Source organism: Ursus arctos, unplaced genomic scaffold, assembly GCF_023065955.2.
Source record: "Ursus arctos isolate Adak ecotype North America unplaced genomic scaffold, UrsArc2.0 scaffold_5, whole genome shotgun sequence".
Classification (NCBI taxonomy): domain Eukaryota; kingdom Metazoa; phylum Chordata; class Mammalia; order Carnivora; family Ursidae; genus Ursus; species Ursus arctos.
The window spans coordinates 44,081,451-44,095,293 of record NW_026623067.1 but is presented as its reverse complement, the minus strand read 5'-3'; the positions used below and the strand labels follow the sequence as shown (position 1 = coordinate 44,095,293).

Genomic DNA, 13,843 nt, shown 5'->3' with positions numbered 1-13,843 from the left:
TATTTCTCTTTTGAAATATTTAAAATAGCTTGCACTGTCTCACCAATACTTTAAAGAATGACACTTTGACAGATCCTGAGAGCTGGGGCTTTCAGGTTGACCAGCTGAATTAGATTATGTGAGATACATTACTCTGCTCTAGAAGTCCCATAACTGTACATTTTATTTCTTTTTTCTTCTCTCTCTCTCTCTCTCTTTTTTTAAAGATTTTACTTATCTATTTGCCAGAGGGAGAGCACGAATGCACAAGCAGGGGAAGTGGCAGGCAGAAGGGAGAAGCAGGGTCCCTGCTGAGCAAGAAGCCCAACATGGAACTAGATCCCAGGACCCTAGGATCATGACCTGAGCCGAAGACTGACGCTTAACTGAATAAGCCACCCAGGTGTCCCTGTACATTTTATTTCTGCCAGGGCAGAATAAAAGGAAAAACTATAGGAAACCATGGGGTTTGTGAAATTTGAAACGAATCATTTTAAAAATGGTCACCAGTGCCCTCTTCTGGCCAGTTCAGAGATGGCGCTACAGTTTGTCCCAAAAACAAAACAAAGCAAAGCAACAGACAATAGGTTAGTGAATATCTTTGTGCTAGGCACCCTGCTAGAGGAAGATAAGGAATTACAAAGTTAAAAAAGGGAAGGGAGGGCTTATCATTTCCGGTTTTGATCTACTTCTCAGATGATAAGCCAGCTAAAAGAAACATTATCTTAAATGTAGGAGAAGGTGTGGAAACTATTACAATGGATTTGGGTGTGTGTGTGTGTATCTGGGGGAGGGGTTGTACATGGAGTGATGGCAGAGAATCAAACTGACCAATAAACTTGGAAGCCTTGCAAGTCTCTAATTCTCAGAGATTTTTACAGCATCCCTAAATATTTAGCAGTGTAGAGGGAGACTTTCAAGATTTGTAATGCCAGAAGTGTGATAAACAAGGAGACTTTCTGCAGAACACAGGCTGCATTAATATTCAATCCTCTGCATTTCTTAGCATGGATGCCAAATCCAGGACTTCCAAGACATTATCATTAACAATAGCAGATAGCATTTAGAAGGGACAGAGCTGATTCGGGTTCCAGTGTTAGGAGCCGGCAAGTTGCCATTCTGTCCCAAAAAGTAAAAAGCTGAACAGACTGAAAAATCAACAATTCTTCTTGGATCTGTCAAACTGCTGCTGCAAAATTGGACAGACAGCCAGGCAATTTCAGGCAATCACGCACTACCAGAGCAGAGGCTCATCAGTGGAAATTGCTATGGCACCCCAGTACTGGGGTAGGAAACCCTGAACTGTAATTGATGAATTGCTGGAAGCTTTGTGTGGACAAGTCTGAGAGTTAAAAACTCCAGAAGACTCCACAATATTGTAAGATTTATCTCCAGGGGCTTGACAGGATTCCTACAGTATATACAGAAAAATCCTTTGGGCTTCCAGCAGAGGAAAGGGGAAAAGGCACCATTTCAAAATGTGCCAGAGCATTCTGTTCTTTTTAACAAGGCATGCTGTTAGGGGAAACTTTTTAACTATAGCCTACCAACTGGGGTATTATCAGAGCCTAACTGATGTGGGGAAGAGAAATACCCAGCTACTACAGGCCATTTAGCCATCCTGTCCCATCTAAGTGGGGAGAACAAAAACTGAGAAACATTTGTGAAGTTCATGGTCTAGAGGTGTTGGCTCACTAGGACTGAGACCTAATCATAAGGCATAGAACACTTTCCCTCCCTCTCCTCACCACCACATTACTAAAGGCCACCTTATAACAGTCCCTTTTACCTAGTACATCATATCCAGGTATTAAAAACAAAAAAACAAGGCATCCAAAGGCAAAAAACACAATGGGAAGAGATGGAGAAAGCATCAGAACCAGACATGGAAGTGATGTTGGAATTATCAGACCAGGAATTTAAAACAAGTATGACTAATACGCTCAGAGCTCTAATAGATAAAGTAGACAGTATGCAAGAAGGGCAATATAAGCAGAGAGATGGAACTCCTAAGAAAGAACCAAAAAGAAATCCTAGAGATAAAAAAAAACCCACTATAACAAAAATGAAGAATGCTTTTGATAGGCTTAGAAGTAGACCGCGCATGGCTTAGGATGGACACTCTAAACTAACTGATATAGTAATATAATCCCTGAAAACTGAAAAGAAAGAGAACAAAGACTGAAAAATGACATAGAATATCCAAGGACTTTGGGACAACTACAAAAGGTATAACATGCATTTAATGGGAATACCAGAAGGAGAAGAAAGAGAAAGGAACAGAAGAAATATTTGAAACAATGACTGAGAACATCCCCAAATTAATTTCAGACACCAAACCATGAATACAGAAAGCTCAGAGGACACCGTGTAGGATGAATGCCAAAAAACCCCTTCACCTATGCATAACATTTTAAAGAAAGAAAGAAAATCAAAGATAAAGAAAAACATCTTGAAAGAAGCCAGAGGAAAAATACCAGCTCACCTATAGAGAAACAAAGATAAAAATTACATCTGACTTCTCAGAAACCATGCAAGCAAGAAGAGAGTGGAACACAATAATTAAAGTGTTGGAAGAAAAATCCCACCAACTAAAATCCTTAGTGTATATATGTATATGCATATGTGAAATATCCTTAATGAGTGAAAGAAAGATAAATACTTTTTTAGATAAAAATTGAGAAAATTTGTTGCCAGTAGACCTGCCTTGTAAAAAGTGTTTTCAAATAGTACTTCAGAGAGAAGGAAAATAATATAGGTCGGAAACTTGGATCTACATAAAGTAAGGAAGAGTATCGAGGAAGGAATAGGTGAGGGTAAAATAAAAACTTGCATTATTTTTATTCTTAATTATCTAACAGTTCAAAATAATAATAGCAACCATGTATTTGATCATGCATATTTATGTATATGTATATATTATACATGTATTTATGTATGCTTATATATGAGTGGAATGAATGACAGTAATGACACAAGGAACAGGAGGGAAGAGTTGGGATTATTTTGTTATTATAAAGTATTCACACTACCCATGAGGTGGTATAGTGTTATTTGAAAATGGACCAAATCTTAAATGTATATTGCAAACTCTAAGACAACCACTAAAAAAAGTTTAAAAAGTATAACTGATATGCTAAGAAATGAGAGAAAACAGAATCATACAAAACGTTCAGTTAAAATCCCCAAAAGCAGGAAAGAATAGAAGACAAAAATAAGAACAAAGAACACAGCCAAAAAACCAGAAAACAGCACTGAACACGGTAGATATTAATCCAACTATATCAATAATTACTTTGAATGTCAGTGGTCTAAATGCACCAATTAAAAGACAAAAGATTGTCAGGGTGCCTGAGTGTCTCGATTGGTTAAGCGTATGATTCTTGATTTTGGCTCAGCTCATGATTTCAGGGTCATGGAATCGAGCCCCGCAACAAGCCCCAAGTTGGGCTCCATGCTCAGTGTGGAGTCCACTTGCTCTCCCCCATTCCCCTCCCCCTGCTCGTGCTTGCTCTTTCTGTCTCTCAAAAATACACACACATATGCATATACATATATACACAAAAAAATAAGAGATTGTCATAGTGGATAAAAAAAAAACCACAACCCAGCTGTATATTTTCTACAAAACAAACAAACAACAACAACAACAACAACAACAAAAAACCAAACACCCTCCTTAAATACAAAGACACAGATTAAAAGTAAATGGATGGAGAAAAACATACCATGTTAACAGTAATCAAAGCAGCTATATTAATTTCAGAAAGAACTGACTTCAAAGGAAAGTCATAAGAAATAAAGAAGAGTATTACATAATGATAAAGGGGTCAATTCTTCAAGACCACTGCCTTAAAAGTAATGAAACTTATTTCATTCCTCACTTCTATTTGCTAGCATAACTTATATCTGGGAGTTGATTAAAATTCACATAGAATTTTCACAAACCTACCTCACTGCATTCAAACTATTAATCTGTAAGGATTTCAAATACCCATTTTTCAAATGAGGACACTATGGTTAGTTGCCATTGTAAAGATCATAATATTTTTCATTCAGTGTAGTTTATTCAGAGCCTACTACCAGGTGGACAGAGCACAAAGGAAATGCATAGAAAAGATTTTAAACCCATGTCTGGGGAGTTGGGATGAGTAGAAGATGGCTTCCCAGAAGAAATGAAATCTACACTAAATGAAGGTAAGTTGGTTCCTAGTGGTGAGGGACAAATTACAAATGAGCAATTATGCATTTTATTGTAACTAAAAAAGGGGTTAATGAAAATGGTTAAGAGAGTTATGTGATCATTCTGCTTCCGAGTGAAGAACAGATTAGAAGATTAAAAAGCTGGCAGGAGAGAAATGGCTGATTCTAGGGCTGACGCAGGCAAAATACAAGATGGCTCACCAAATATCTTACAGTGCCTGAAACTAAGGAACTGAGCAGAAAACAAAAGAATTAGAGCATGCTGCAAGGCTACAGGAGCGGAAAGCACTCCCCTTGGCAGAAACTGGAACAATTTCACTAAAAAAATACACAATGTAGTACTGAATTATAACCAAAACCAACAATAAATATCCATGAAACTTTGTCCTTCTATATTGATATAAATAAATTATTGGATACATGAATAAATAAAACAAGAGAAGAGACAATTCTTCCTTAGAGAATAATTCAAAATAATTTATATAGATTCTCCACGCTCGAGGAGATGGAGCTTAACTTCCCTTCTCCCCTATGTGGGCCACATTTACTGACTTTGTGCTAAATAATAGACTGTGAAAAGGGATAAAAGATAACTCTGCAGTTGAGGAAACTAGCAAGTACTACTTGGACCAAGTAACAGAGTTTAACACCATCATGGCAAGTCATATGAATAGCACACACCCATGGTATATGGCGAGAAGGGTGTCTTATTTTTGTGATGCTCTCTCTCCCCATCCAAAATCCTCAGCTCCAGTCTACCCATGAGAAAAATATTGAACAAATCCAAACTGAGGAGATATTCTAAAAATGGCTAGTGCTCCACAAAACTTGTCCAGGAATAAGCAGGGTATATTAATAAGGAATAAATGAGAAAGTGTCACAGACCAGAGGAGACTAAGGAAGCATGACTAGTAAATTCAATATAGTATCCTGGATTAGATTCTGGGACAGGAAAAGGACATTGATGGAAAAAACAGTGAAATCGGAATCAAGTCTGAGGTTTAGTTAATAGTAATGTGTCAGTGTTGCTTCCTTAGTCATGATAAATGTACCAAGATAATGTAAAATGTTAAGAGTAGGGAAAACTGGATAAGGGGTATACATGGACTCTCTGTATTATCTTTTCAACATTTCTATAAATCTAAAACTATCCAAAACTCAAAAGTTTGCCTAGGATAGTAAGAGGTAGTGAGAGCAGTTAGGAAACTGTTTCAAAGAGTAAATAATGGTCTGAATTAGGGAAATAGACAGACACTATATCAGAAAGAGAACAGAGTCCATATGTTGAAAGTATGCTCAACATGACTTGGTGACTGTCAGGGGACAAAGGTAAGTGGTGAGGTACAGAGAGGAGACAGAGAATACACTATTGGTGAGTGGTCAAACCAACTCATAAATCCAGGTCCTCTGCTTCTTTGACCATTTGATGCACACTGTAGCACACAACAGAGCCCATCTGAAAGAACACAGGGAAATGATCTGGGCATGGGACAGAGTGGTGGAAGAGGAATAGAAACAGGATGTAGATTAAAAGATGAACTAGGAAAACTGGTGGTTGGTTAGATCTAGGGCCACAGAAAAGTAGCCACAAAAGATGCCTCTAGGCCTAAGATCCAAAATAATGATGATGCTCTCAAGAAAACGGGAGAAGTCTGGAAAAGAAGGATTGACATAAGAGATAATCAGATTTGTTTTATCAAGTATGTCTGAAAAGATTTCAAGGCCTCAGTGGAAACACCCCATGGTAGAATGAAAGCAGGTAGAGTCTGGTGACGTATACTATGTATCTAGAGATGTGAGAAAGACTAACAAAGGATCATTAAAACCAGCAAGAATGAATTCACTAATAAAATGTGAGAAGTTAGTTTAAGAGCAGTAGGGCCAGGGGCACCTGGGTGGCTCGATTGTAAATTAGGCGTCTACCTTCAGTGAGGGTCATGATCCCAGAGTCCTGGGATAGAACTCAGCATCGGGCTCCCTGCTCAGCAGAGAGTATGTTTCTCCCTCTTCCCCCTGCTCTTGCTCTCTCTCACTCTCTCTTTCTCAAATAAATAAAATCTCTTTAAAATTTTTTTTAAAAAGAACAGTAGGGCCAGAAATCAAAACCTGTTCCATTTATTTTAACTTTCTTGACATCCTCTTCCTCTTGCTCTGTTTGTTCCATACTCATCCTGTACTTCCTTATTTGAAATGTGGTCAGTTGCATATTGATCTTCTGTGCCCAAATACAAGCTTCTACCTTTGGCTATAAAAATTTTTCTTTGTTCTCATATGTCATAAAAATATTTTCTTTTCTTTCAGTAAACATTTATATTTGCCAACTGGAAGGCTTCCTTCTCCCCTGCTTAAACTCTTAGTTAATAATTCCTGGAAAGGAACCAGTGCCAGTCTGGGAGAAGGCAAAGCTGCGGGAAAGTGAGACTCAGGACTCTGTCAATAGGGAAGCAAGAATGGGAGGTCTTCACAACCGTGCTGGGTCTAACGGAGGTGGTCTGCAACACTGAAGGCTTACTGCTTAAAAAAAAAAAAAAAAAAAAAAAAAAAAAACAAAAAACTTAAGATAAAAGCAGTTTGGAAGTTTTCTATAAATTAAATACACAATATGGAAAGATTTTTACCAATAAGAGGGAAAAGAAATGGCAGGAAGTTGATCCTAAGTTTAACACGAGCTGGCTGAAGTAGGGCAGCAGTAGTAATAATAACCATGTATTAAGCCTTTAGTGTCATCCTCTTTATGCCCTGTGACAAGCCCATGAAGTAGATATAAGACCACAATCTCTAATTCATCATTCCAAACCCTACAGACTTCTGAGAACTGGAGGTTTTGTCTGGTTTATTTTGTAACTCATTTGATAGCAAAGCCTATCAAGAGATGACTTAAGGCTATTTATTTTCTTTATATTTTTGTTTTGCTGCAGAATTACTACTGTGTTTGACCAGACAGTGCTACCCTAGACACCATGGAGTTTTCTGTAATAAACAGTATGAGCATCAAATGACTTTTCTAAAATTGAGAAAATATCTGAATTCCAAAACTCATCAGCACCAGGGATGTTAGAGAAAAGACTAAAAACTGAGGGTCATAAATGTGAAATTTTGCTGAGAGTCACACAGGTAGATCTGAAATTAGGTTGTTCTTCAAAGACTGGGCCTTCAATTATTATGTAATGTGCTGGAAATGTTATTAACTTAACAGGTGGCACCAGAATTTATCTTGGGGAAACTTCCATCTTTATTGGGAAAAGACCCTGAAAAAAATGATCTAGGTGTGGTATCGAGGACCTACATGTCACTTGGCTCCGTTTTAGATAAGAAAAGAAACTGGTTGTTTTATTCTTAAGTGGAAGGGGTAGAAAAGAAGAAAAAGGAAAAGGAGCAACCAAATATTTGCGGGCTTGGCTTCAGCTTGGGGGTGAACTGACCGAGAAAGACTACATAAAAGCGGCTCTAAAGGCAAACGTTGCTAAAGATTCTAAGGTGTGGTTTTTTCAGTATTTTGTTGTCTGGTATGTGATGTTATCTCTTCCGCCATTTCTTTGTAAATTTATTAAAGTATACTGTGCTCTCAAATGGTTAGGGTGAATGGATTTTTCCCATTTTATCGGGTACCTTTTTTTGTTGTTGTTTCTTTATTTAAATTCTAGTTAGTTAACATATAGTGTAATACTGGTTCAGAAGTAAAATTTAGTATCAGGTACCTTTATACTGAACAGTTGTGCTTGACTCCGGAGATGAAAAACAAAAGGTCATGACCTCTAGTAGTTTAGTAGAAGAGAGAGAGAAAAAAAGTGAAAAAATTAGAATTCCCAGTTTAACATTCTATACTAGAAGCATGCATAAGTGCAGGGTTTGCAAAGATAAAGGAGCAACTCCATCTGCCTAGCAGAGTCTCGTTATTCTTCCTATGGATCCTCAAGTGCAGCCAAGCCAGAGAAGACCATCTCCACACAATACTGAAACGTGCTTCTTTAGTAACTGTTATTTGGAAATCCACTACTAGGATCCCTAATGTTAGAAGAAATTTCCCTCTTGAGCTCTACAGTTGCTTCTGCTATTTCTTAGCAGGACAAAAATACATTTTCTCAAGGTGTTTTCTTCCTTTATTACCCCAACAGGGATACTCATCACCTGTCTTTTATGTGTTGAACTCTAGAAAGCCCTAAGGAGGGTCTAAGACATTATTTTCTTGCCACTCTGGTGAATGACTAAAGGAACTCAGAATTTTGAGCCTGAAAAAAAAAAGTATTTAGGATGGGCCTGACAGTTGTCTTCATAAACCTTTATTTGAAATACATCACTTCGCACCTTAAAACTCCTTTTAATCCCATGTCCACCTCCAGCAAAGACTCTTATTTCTCACTCTCTTCAGAGCAAAACTTCTTGAAACAGATGTTGTTCTTTGTCTCCAACTCCTCACATTTTGTTCACCTTCCAACCCACATATCCCTTCTGCCAATACCTAACATATAATAAGTCTATACATGTATTTGTTGAATGAAAAACTACATCAGTTATAAAATTTCGATGTGCTCTGAAAGCAGTGAGATTGAGGTACTTCCCCATCTGGCTTACCCCAATGAAGTGACAGGCTGAGTGCCAACAAAAGAACAGACACAAGAAAAGAAACTTAGCAGCATCCTATGAGGCGGGGAAAGAAGTACTTACATTTTGTGTGATGAAGTGAAAGTGCAGCTTTGAGTCAGAAGATAATTTATGAGATTTTAGACCTAATTACTAGAGTTTTGTGCACTGAGTGAGCAGGAGTGGAAAGGTGTGGGGGAGCTAGCAGACCTCAGGCCACTGCAGTGGTCAGACGGTCCTGGAGTAGCCTTCCAGGTAGTTCTTTTTCGAAAGCACAAAGACAAAATGGAAACATGCTGAGGAGGGAAAACTTGAAGCACTATCAAATGAGAAGTAGTTGATGGACTGGATTATTTGGCAGAAAGAAAATTTAAAGTGGACTAGAGATGTTATTAACAAACATTTGAAGGAGGATCATGGAGATAATAAAGTAGAATTATTCTGAAGTCAAGGATTAAGATAAATTAATCGAAATTCCAAGAGAGGTTTCAGCACCAGTATAAGCAACTGCTGACCCTGATCTATCACCTGAAGGATTTAAGCACTGACTAGATAGATGCCCACTAATAGGTGAGATTTAAACACAAGAGTTAAAGTTGGAACAGATGAATGTTCTTCCTAGTCCTGTGAGGAACATAGTTATTCCAGAGAACAATTGGAAATCTTGGAAAGGCATGTTGCCACCTGACATTTACTTTGCCTTAAAGCTGTGTTGATAATAAAATAGTATTTACATTCCCTAAGGTTAACTATGAGGTGCTTGTGATGATGATGTTACCGGAATCATGAGGAACTTTGAATCTCAGTACCTCATTGACACTTAAATTGCAAGTGCTCATCTCCACTATTGTCAACATTCTTTGACTACCAAAAAAGCAAGCCCAAGAAAGAGAAGAATATTTCAACTCCAGTTAGAGTCTTAGCAGCATTAAAGACCTATTTCAATGAGACCAAAGTGGTCCAATAGAGAGGTCAGGGTGGATTTTCCAAAGCCATAGGATGGGCCTCTACAAAGTGAAGAAACATCATCCAATAGGAAAGACAAGAATCATACAGGGGAAACCTGCATATACTGTGCAAAACAGTAAACAAAGTTAGTGCATCTATGAGGGCCAAATAGGTGTTATATAGAAAACCACATTACATATAAAGTTCAGTATGCAGTCTTTTCAAAAAACAGTGCTGGAATAATTGGATATTCACAGGTAAAGAATGAAACTGGGCCCACTGGATCTTAGACCACTCACAAAAATGAACTCAAAAGAGATTAAAGACTTAAATGTGAGCTTGAAGTCATGAAACTCCTAGAACAAAACATAGGAACATAGTTCCTTGACACGGTTCTTTGTAATGAGTTTTTGGACATGACACCTAAGGCACAAGCAACAAAATAAAAAAATAAATAAATGGGACTACATCAAACTAAAAAGCTTCTCCACAGTGAAAAGATAATTCTTCTTTTAACAAATATTTACAATATTACAAGTCTTTACAAACCATGTATCTAATAAAGGGTTAATATCCAAAATGGACAAAGAATTCATGCAAGTCAGTAGCAAAAAACCCAGGTAACCCAGTTAAAAAAATGAGCAAAGACATTTCTTTGTGAATAGACATTTCTGCAAATGTCTGTGAAGAGATGCTCAACATCACTAATCACTGGGAAATGCAAATGAAAACCACAATGCAATATCACCTCATGCCTAGTATAAGGGCCATCAACAAAAAACCAAGAGATACTAAATGCTGGCAGGGATGTGGAGAAAAGGGAACCCTTGGGCACTGTTGGTGGGATGGTAAATTGGTGCAGCCACCATGGAAAATAGTATGGAGGATCTTCAAAAAATTAAAAATAGATCTACCATATGATCCAGCAATTCCACTTCTGGGTATTTATCCAAAGACAATGAAAACACTAACTTGGAAAGATATCTGCACCCTCATGTTCACAGCAGCATTATCTATAATGGCCAAGACACAGAAACAACCTAAGTGTCCACCAAAGGATGAACGGATAAAGAAGTGGTATATGCATATATATATATATACACACACACACTCAGCCATAGAAAATGAGGAAATCCTACCATTTGCAACAATATGAATGGACCGTGAAGGCATTACGCTAAGTGAAATCCATCAGACACAGGACAAATATCATATGATGTCACTCACATGTGCAACCAACCAACCAACCAACCAACAAACTGAAAAACAAGAACACGAACTCATAGAAAAAAAGATCAGACTTGTGGTTTCCACAGGCAGGGAAGGTAGGTAGGGGGAATCGGAGAAAGATGGTCAAAAGGTACAAACTTCCAGTTATAGAAGAAAGGTGTTAGAATCGATCCTGAGAGTTCTCATTGCAAGGAGAACATTTTTTCTCCTTTATTCTTTTCTTCTTTCTTTTCTTTTTCTTGTATCTATATGAGAAAATAGTTGCTAGCAGAATCTATTGTGGTAATTATTTCAATTACAATTATTATTGTAAATATATTTACAGTATACGTAAATCAAGCCATCATGCTGTGTGCCTTAAACTTATACAGTGACATATGTCAATTATTTCTCAATAAAACTGGGGAAAAAACATGGTGCCTGGGTTGTTCAATCAGTTAAGTGTCTGCTTTCAGCTGGCTCAGGTCATGATCCCAGGGTCTTGGGGTTGAGCCCCACTTCGGGCTCCCTCTCCCTCTACCCCTACCCTCCCCACCCCTTGCTCATGAGCTCAATCTCTCTCGTTCTTTCTCAAATAAATAAATAAAATCTTTTCAAAAATGGGAAAAGATATCCCATAAGGCATATGAACAAGGATAGAAAAAAAGAATAGGATACAGAAACTTACCACAATTATGTGACCAACTAGTTTCTGACAAGAATAGCATTGCAGAGTGATAAGGAAAAATGGTAATTTCAATAAACGAAAATGGGTTGACTATCCACAAATCCATGTTAAAAAAACTGAATTTTGCAACCTACTTACATCAGCCACAAAAATTAATTACAATGGATTGCAGAGCTTCTAGGATTACATAAAATATCCTCACAATCTTGGGGTGGGAAAAATTTTCTTAAATATGATACAAGAAAGACTAACATTAAAGGAAAAGATTGCTAAACTGGACTCAAGAAAATTTTTTCCATCAAAAGATATTATTAAGAGGATTAAAATGTAAGCTACTCAGTAGAAGTTAACTATAACACATATATCTAAGGAAACTGAAGCTGGCAGAGTAAAGAGACCTTGCAAAAACTTCAGACAGATTTTCAGTAGCAGGTGCCTGGGTGGCTCAGTCGGTTGGGCATTTGCCTTTGGCTCGGGTAGGGATCTCAGGATCCTGGGACGGAGCATCGCAGCGGGCTCCCTGCTCAGTGGGGAGTCTGCTTCTCTCTCTCTCCTCCTGCCCCTCCACCCCCTCAAATGAATGAATAAAGTCTTTTTAAAAAAAAAGAAAGAAAGTGGGGCTCCTGGGTGGCACAGCGGTTAAGCGCCTGCCTTCGGCTCAGGGCGTGATCCCGGCGTTATGGGATCGAGCCCCACATCAGGCTCCTCCACTATAAGCCTGCTTCTTCCTCTCCCACTCCCCCTGCTTGTGTTCCCTCTCTCGCTGGCTGTCTCTATCTCTGTCAAATAAATAAGTAAAATCTTAAAAAAAAAAAAAAAAAAGAAAGAAAGCTTTTCTGCCCATGGACTCCGCAGAGTAAGCATCATTAAAATCTCCCCTCCCACTGACGTCATGTCTAAGTCAGTCCCCCGAAAAGCCTGAACAGCTGCGGAAGCTCTTCATCAGAGGTTTGAGCTTTGAAACAACCGATAAGAGTCTGAGGAGCCATTCTGAGCAATGGGGAGTGCTTACAGACTGGGTGGTAATGAGCGATCCAAACACCAGGCGCTCCAGAGGCTTGGGTTTGTGGAGGAGGTGGATGCAGCCATGAATGCAAGGCCACACAAGGTGGACAGAAGAGTTGTGGAAACAAAGAGGGCTGTCTCAAGAGAAGATTCTCAAAGACCTGGTGCCCACTTAACTGTGAAAAAGATTTTTCTTGGTGCCATTAAAGAAGATGCTGAAGAACAGCATCTAAGAGATTATTTTGAACAGTATGGGAAAACTGAAGTGATTGAGATCATGACGGACCAAGGCAGTGGCAAAAAGAGAGGTTTTGCTTTTATAACATTTGATGACCATGACTCTGTACACAAGACTGTCATTCAAAAATACCATACTGTGAATGGCCACAACTGTGAAGTACGGAAAGCCCTATCTAAGCAAGAGATGGCTAGTGCTTCATTCAGCCAAAGAGGTCAAAGCAGTTCTGGAAACTTTGGTTGTGGTTATGGAGGTAGTTTTGGTGGGAATGACAACTTTGGTCATGAAGGAAACTTCAGTCAGTGAGGTGGCTTTGGGGGCAGTCAAGGTGGTGGATATGATGGCAGAGGGGATGGCTATAACAGACGTGTAATGACGGAAGCAACTCTGGAGGTGACAGAAGCTATAACGATTTTGGCAATTGCAACAATCAATCCTCAAATTTTGGACCCATGAAAGGAGGAAATTTTGGAGGCAGAAGCTCTAGCCCCTATGGTGGTGGAGGCCAATACTTCGCCAAACCACAAAACCAAGGTGGCAATGGTGGTTCCAGCAGCAGCAGCAGTATCCACGGCAGTAGCAGAACGTTTGAATCACTGCCAGGAAACAAAACTTAGCAGAAGAGGAGAGCCAGAGAAGTGACAGGGAAGCTACAGGTTACAACAGATTGGTGAACTCAGCTAAGCACAGTGGTGGCAGGGCCTAGCTGCTACAAAGAGGACATGTTTTAGACAATACTCATGTGTCTGGGCAAAAAACTTGAGGACTGTCTTTGTGACTAACTGTATAACAGGTTATTTTAGTTTTTGTTCTGTGGAAAGTGTAAAGCATTCCAACAAAGGGTTTTAATGTAGTTTTTTTTTTTTTGCACCCATGCTGTTGATTGCTAAACAGTTTGATCATGACCTGAATAAATGTATCTTTAAAACAAAAATAAAAACAAGAGACCACTAGAGAGCTGACAGACCTGGTTAAGCATCCAACTCTTGATT

General features: G+C 38.6%; 1 pseudogene; it reads left to right on the top strand.

Moving 5' to 3' along the window:
- Positions 1–441: 441 nt before the first annotated feature.
- Positions 442–13,468, top strand: LOC113254905 (heterogeneous nuclear ribonucleoprotein A1-like; annotated as a pseudogene).
- Positions 13,469–13,843: the final 375 nt, after the last annotated feature.